The sequence below is a fragment of the Herpailurus yagouaroundi genome, unplaced genomic scaffold, assembly GCF_014898765.1.
Source record: "Herpailurus yagouaroundi ecotype Mexico unplaced genomic scaffold, PumYag 77, whole genome shotgun sequence".
NCBI classification, from domain to species: Eukaryota; Metazoa; Chordata; class Mammalia; order Carnivora; family Felidae; genus Herpailurus; species Herpailurus yagouaroundi.
In genome coordinates this window covers 96,421,416-96,428,739 of record NW_024412388.1, presented here as the reverse complement: position 1 = coordinate 96,428,739, position 7,324 = coordinate 96,421,416, and the positions used below count along the sequence as shown (strand labels likewise).

At 50.5% G+C, this 7,324-nt stretch overlaps 1 long non-coding RNA gene across 1 annotated transcript; it reads right to left on the bottom strand.

The window, feature by feature from the left end:
* Nucleotides 1-1,200: 1,200 nt before the first annotated feature.
* LOC121027690 (uncharacterized) lies at nucleotides 1,201-5,612 on the bottom strand. Its single transcript, XR_005788869.1, has 3 exons — nucleotides 5,506-5,612; nucleotides 1,486-1,566; nucleotides 1,201-1,302 (listed from the first exon to the last, which is right to left on the bottom strand). It is a non-coding gene; the product is annotated as an uncharacterized LOC121027690 (long non-coding RNA).
* Nucleotides 5,613-7,324: the final 1,712 nt, after the last annotated feature.

The window sequence follows — 7,324 nt, the reverse complement described above, 5'->3', positions numbered from 1 at the left end:
CCACCTCACTGCTCACTGGCTGTGACAGGATGTCTGGTTGATGCATGTTATGTTCTGGACACATAAAATAGAAGCTGAGCATTTTGACTCTGTGAAATGTTCTTTGCCTTCAGAGGGGGAGAGGAAGAAATGAATAAACCTTCCAAGAAACCAATTAACCCACAGACAGTTCATACTGTCGTCCTGATCCAGAAGGAAAGCAACATTGGACACACAGTGCAGAGATAGCCCATCAGGACACAAAGTAGACCGGCTTAATCATCTTTCTCCGGCAGATAATGAAGCTGTGTCATTTTATTTTGTTTTATATCATGTTTGGTTTCCCAGGCCCAGTGAGTAAAAGGCTGGCATGTTGCCAGAGGGAGAATGAGCTGGGAGACAACTTTCTCCGGAAGCACAGAGGTGTCTTTTCACCACACCTGGCCTTCATCATCATGGTATAAAAAGTCTGCGGCGAGAAATTTGTTGCGGGAAAGGAGGATAGGAGCGGGCTTACACAGTCTTCAAGGGGAACCTCAGGCTGAAGAGCAGCCCATGGCCTTGCTACCAGTCGGCAAGGAAGGAAGTGACTTGCTTTCTTGCTGAATCACAACCTCACTGGACACGGGGGCCCCTCGGATGCCCTGACTCAACAGTGGAAGCCATTGTGCACTCTGGGAGTTGGTCTCCTCCTGCTAGGGGAAGGCAACTGGCCCTGTCTGTCCTCCAGTAGGGGCCTCTGAGGCCCAAAGCTTGGGGACAGGCCCCACTATATTCTCATTTTCTGGGCCCTTGAGCTGCACGGCCTCAGGCAGCCACCGTCCACCTGGTCTGCTTCAAACCTTGCTGCAGAGTCCTGCTAGGTATTCCCTGCCCTCCAGGCCTGTTGTCACATCATAGCACCTCTGCAACCCCATAGCTCTGAGCCTCGGTTTTGTTACTGGAAAAGGGGGACATATAAATCTCTCAGGTTGCCGGGAAGATTCCATGAGATAAGGAGATCTCTGTGCTATGCGGCCAGTGCTCCAGAGCGGCGGGGTGTTTAGGTAATGACCGTGATCACGACCAGCGGCACCTGCCTCCCAACTAGATCCCCCACCTGAGGACTCCGTGATGCCAATGCCAGGCTGACTTCCAACCCCCCACTTTGTCCTTGTGCTTAAGGGGCCACGGCCTGTCCTGAATGCCTCTGAGGTCAAGTCCAAGCTGCCAGCCTGGCTCCTTCCACAGCCCCACCTACCTCGCCTCCTCTCTGACAGCCACACGGCCGAGGCTGTTGCACGTACAGCCAGCTTGTTTACTGTTCTCTCACACCAACCTCTTCTGCGAGTTAAAAAAGGAAAGCAACTAATGCAGTGGGCACTCAATTTGTATTGAATACATGGATAACGATAATGGAAAACATAGGTAACATTTGTACTGGACTTTACATTTAATAGAATCTCTGCATACATATGTATGTATGTAGATATGTATAGACGCAGATATGTACACAAGATATCTCACCCAGTTGAAAGGATGGGTTCAAGTTAATGTTTACGGAGCATCTGTCGGGTGCCGGTTACTGTAGCAGAGCAGGATAGGAATCTAAAAGAGGAGGACATCAGGCTTCATGGCAGGCCCAGATGTTTTGGGGTCAGCACTTCTTCCCGGCACCTCCCATCATTTCCCATGCGTGAAACCATCCAGAGGTCCCGTGGGTTTGGCCAGCCCTGTTTGCTCACACAAAACACGGATGTCAAGACACACATGGTTGCACATGGAGGCCCAAGTGCACAGAGTTAATGTGGCACAAATTACTCCACAGAGGTGTGTGGGTTCTGTGTGGCCTGTCCTATCGGACTGGATTACAGCCCCGTGGAACTTCCCATCTATTACCCTTCACAGGCCGGCAGGCCGTTTGCAGTGAAATACACAGTTGCTTTCTGTTTGCCCTGATTCCTTGGCCCTTGTCCCCATTGCGGCCACCGGGCCGTGCTCTTCTCAGTTCAGACCCCCTCCCTTTGTCTTCCTTTCTAATCTCTCCCCACGTCCCTGGCCCTTTCATCCTGGCATCTCCAGTGGTCAGGGTCAGGATGAGCTAGGCTGGGCATGCACAGCCTCTGTTTCCCTCTGGCAATGCTGGTCAAGGATGGTAGCTGTCAGGTACCCGGGGAAGAATTTGCCCAGCAGTTCATGGGGCATCCATCCTTGGGCAATTTGGGAAGAGGGGGCAAGAACGAAGCAGGGTGGACTGACCCTTAATACAACACTTCTCTACTCCTAGTGACTCACCAGTGCGAGGCCTGGGGGAGGAGAGGCTGTAACTCTAGCGATTGTGCCGGGGGTGTGGGCAGAGGGGTTCCACCGCTGTGCCGTGGTGATAGACCTCCACCACACGCAGCCAAGGGTCGAGACTGCTGCATCAGAGCAAGCTGGAGAGCAGAGAGGCCTGGCAGGGAGCCAGGTGGACTCGAGGGTGAACGTGGGCCCGTCCCTTAACCTCTCTGAGCTTCTGTAAAGTTAAAGTCATTACTTCCCAAGGCTGCCGTGAGCAAATGCATGTGAAAGACGGGAGCTCAGTACCTGGCCCCCAGCAGCTGCTCAAAAATGTTTGTTTACACTTTCTATAATCTTTTCCCTGACCACAACATGAAGTTGTTAGGAGGATCAAAAGAAGTGTTTTGTCAAAAATAAGGTAAAAACAGAGAGGGAGACAAACCATAAGAGACTCTTAAATACAGAGAACAAACTGAGGGTTGCTGGCGGGGTGTTGGGTGGGGGATGGGCTAAGTGGGCAAGGGGCATTAAGGAGGATGCTTGTTGGGATGAGCATTGGGTGTTGTATGTAAGTGATAAATCACTAAATTTGATTCCTGAAATCATTATTACCCTATATGTCAACTAACTTGGATGTAAATTAAAAAAATAAGTAATACAATTACATTATATATATAAAAAAAGAAGTGCTTTGTAAACTGCAAAGTGTATATAACTGACAGGAACTTCTATGTCAGGACAGGGGTCTGCAAACTTTTTCTGCGAAGAAACAGGTGGTAAATTATGTTAGGCTTTGTGAGCCATACAGTCTCTGGCAAAACTACTCAGTTCTGCCAGTGTAGCAGGAAAGCAGCCACAGACAACAGGTGAGTGAATGGCAATGACTGTCCACCAATAAAACTTTATTGACAAAGCAGGCAGCAAGCCTGCCTTAGCTCGTGGACCAATTCACCAATGCTGTGTTAGGAAAAATGGGGTGGGGATAGGGCTCCCTCGGGCTGAGTGACCGAGGCCTGCTCTGCAGCTCTCTCTAGAGCTCCATGGGGAGTGTTTGATGTGGATCTACTGGGAACCCCAATCCACAGGAGCCCCACCTCCCAGCAGGAAGCTTAAAAGGAACACGAGAATTACCTTCCACTCACCCTGCTGGCCTCTTGTGAATCTGCAGGGCTGGGCCTGGGAGGGACTCTACAGGAGTCAAGGGTCACTCCCATGCTCAGCAGGAGCCATCTGGAGCTAGAAGTGCACAGTCAAATGCCCAGAAACAAAATAGACGATAAAAATGAGAGACGGATGTGGGTACAACCCAGTCTACCTGCGATTTTCGCACTTTTGGTTCAGGATTGGAACACATGTGTTTCTCTGCTATGAGAAAACAGCAGAGCAAGCATGGTAATAAGTGGCAACTGATACTCAAGGTCAAACAGCAACAGGGAATGGCGGAGACTGGTGACCAGATAGGTAATGCCCCATGTACAAGGCTATGGGGAGCTGCTACCTCCCACTGGATGTTGCCACCTGGGAACTGGAGACCAGTGTGAAAAGATCCCCCATCTTCCAGCACAAGCTGTGAATACAGATTTCCTGGCAAAATCTTCTGAGTTTGAGTATTGGATCCATTAAAATAAACAAAGAAAACAGATCTCGAACAACTAAGAAGATAATTTTGCACTTGTAAGTAAGAAACAAAACCTTCGAGTCCTGCTCTAGAGAATGCAGGACTGTGCAAGGAAAGGTTTCTGGGGGAGAAGCCCAGGAACGTTCTATATTCGGGTTTCTCAGCCTCAGCATAATTGACATTTTGAGCCAGAGAATTCTCTGTTGTGGGGACTTTTCCTGTGCATTGTGGGATGTTTAGCTGTATCCCAGGCCTCTACCCACTAAGGCCAGTAGCATTTCCCCTCCCCAAGTAGTAACAACCCAGTGTGTCCAGTCATTGTCTAACATCCCCTGGAGGCAAAATCACCTGGATTGAGAAGCACTGAGTTAACCCCTCCAGAGACAGAGAGATCAGACCAGGAAAGGGACAGCGGTGAGTTACAAGCCTGCCAAGTCGTAGGGCTTCAGCAGCGATTAGTGGGCAAATGTTTCTAAATTAGCAAATTTTCATTTAGACCTAAATCTCCATTATTGCCTGAGGCTCAGGGAAAATTGGTGACCGTTTAAAATTATTAATTGGAACCTGCTGCAAATCAGTGGAGGGTGAAAAGCAGAAAAGGTCCAGATAATGAACTGGGCTGGAGCAATGGGGGGCAGAGGGGCAGGGAAGGTGGGGCAGTGGCTGGCGACTGAGTGACGAAGGAGCCACGGCTGGCTGGGAACAGGGAGTCCTGCCAGGGGAATCCAGAGGCTGTCCTGTGGGAGCCGCAGAAGTAGGGATCCTGAAGACAGTCAAGTGTTCAGGCTTAGAAGGCCTGGAGCCAGAGCCCAACAAGTCCCGTGAGGAGCGTGACCCGGCAGGGACAGACGCAGGTAGAAGAAATTCCTGAAAATAAGGAGGAAGGATTCCTAAGGCAACGGGCATTTCCTGAAGTATTCAGACACGTTGGTGCTGTGCTTTACAAAAACCCCTCCAGTTGGTGAATCGATTCCTTCTCATTAAGACTCAGAAAACCACAATAGATGCAGATGGTCTTCAGACCCAGTAGTGTAAAGGTTTAAGGTCTGCAGGGTTAAGGTCTGACCACAGGTGCTGGAGGCCTGGAAATGTGGAGGAAGGGGTACAGGGATTTGAGGGACAGATGCGCTGATGGTTGGAGGGGCAGGCCTGGGGGTGGTGGCACAGGACAGTGAGAAAGAGGAAGGGGCTGAGGAGGTTTCCTCCGGAACAGAAGGCAAGCTCTGAGGAAAGTCGGTGGTCAGAGGCCCGCGGGCGCTGAGAGGCTCCAGAGGGAGGAGGGGGAAGGGCTGGAGGAGGACAGCTCCGTCTCACGCCTCCTCCGAGTTTGGATCTAAGTGAAGCCCTAGTAAAGCGGGGTTTCTCTTTTTGAGTTTCTTGCATGGACGCTTGAGGTCAAAAGAATACAGCTTGGTTTGCCACGCTAGAAAAGTCCCTGAGGCCCTGGCTGCTGGCCTCCAAGGGCCTCCCAGGGAGGGGAGCCGAGGAATGTTCTGAGCCCTGGCCATGTTTCTGGGACCTCAGCAGCCAGAGCTGACCATAGTAGGGAAATGAAAACCCACATTCCAGCCCTCTAAGCAGGCAGGGCAGTGATCAGCAGTGTCATTTCATGGATAAAAATACTGAGACACAGAGAAGTAGTGACTCACCCAAGGCCATCCAACCAGGAAGCCGCAGGCCTGGATAGTTGCCCAAGAATCCCGACTCCTCTTCCAGGATCCTGTGCAAATTCCATGTGCCTTGTTTTAAGGGACTAGAGCCTGTGGATGCAGAGTTAACGTGACGAGTGGAGCCTGAACCCAAGGTAGTCTGTGGGGAGCAGTTGGACTGTGTCGGGGGCCCCGTGGTCTGCCTGGGACCCTTCAGCAAGAGGACGTGAATGGTGCTGTGAACCTCAGACAAGCCCAAATCGACTGTCCGCCCAGCCCAGCCTCCCCACGTGCACGCTGACCTTATTTCCCTTTGACAAGGCACGCATGGTCTTCAATAATGCAGGCCCCCACCTAACACCGAAGAGGCCTGTCACCCAAAAATAACTTGAAAAGCACACAGAGGGAAGCAGATAAGCATTCACAATCATTTATTTATAGCGCGGAGCACAAAGCTGTCAAAGAGACTATAGGCAAGCGACAGCCACAGCAACCCTTGGGGGGCAGCTGGGCACCTCTCCCACCCCACCGAGCTGCCTCAGAAATGTGCCTTCTGGATCTGGCCCTGCCGGGTGGGTGTGCAGAGAATTAGAAGACAGGGTGAGGTACAGGGTAAGGAGGGGAGAGAAGGAGCAAATGCCATGACCTCTGTTGAGTATTAGATCGGAGAGCTTCAACAGGAGCGTTTTGAGGTCCCTATCACTGGAAGGGTTTATGCAGAGGCTGGGGCCTCCTCACGACTGTTTGGTAGAACTCCTGCTTGGGCTGGGAGATTGGGTGGATCAGTGCTTTCTGACTCTGGCTATAGCCGAGCAAGGGAAATGTTTGCTGTCATTTCTGCTGAGGGGAGAAACACCTGTGGCTTGGGTCCTGTCTCTGCCCACTCTTTCCTCCTTAGCTGCAGCCCTTGGGTCCATGGCATAGAAGTCATTCTCCAGTCTGGATTGGACACTGTGCACTGGACAACCTCTAAATCCCCTTCCAACTCTCAGTCTGGGTTCCGGAATATTCCGGAGAGCCTAGCGCTATACTCTTTAGAAAAGAAACATTAAACACTCATGCTGCATAAACAATTCTTTCAAAGGAACAAAAGGGCTGAGAAGTCAGAGAATTTCAGACTCGTATAACAAAATTATTATTCAGAAATTTCAATGATGAAGGTGCCGTTGGAACTCTAAGTGTGTGTTTTGTTAACTGAAAACCCAAAAGAATACACTGGTTGATCAAAACCGACAACACCAAAGTTAAACGTCACCGAATCCGGAAGAGCACGCGGAATCAGACCCAAATCAGCAAAATTCTATCTAGACCATCAAAGTGAATGGCAGCCTAGTTCCCGACCACAGACGGTCAGCAAACGCTTGCAAGGCCGGGAGACCAGCCAATGAGTGAGGCAGAACATCTATGGGATTCTCCAGTACTCACCACCGATTCCTTCCCTCACTCGAGATGATTGCTCCGGATGGCACTCAAGGTAGACCCAACAGTGGTGTGTGAAGGCAAGTGTAATCGCTAACTGGTCAGTCATGTTACATGTGAGGAGCAGCTCTGTACGTTTATGCCGTGGCCTGCCTGCCAGCAAATCGAAGACTCCCTGTGTGGCTTGCAACGTGTCAAGGGAGACCACAGAAGTACATGACAGACCCCTTGTCTCAGGGAGCTGAAATGGCCTTGGGGAAAAATGACGATTAGGTTTACTCTTTTTTTTCCTGCATTAAGAAAAACTAATTTGTTTTGATATCATTTCAAACTTCCTGCCAAGTTTTAAGCACACTGCAAAGAATTCTTGTTTCATGTCCCTTCACCCAGATTCCCTCCT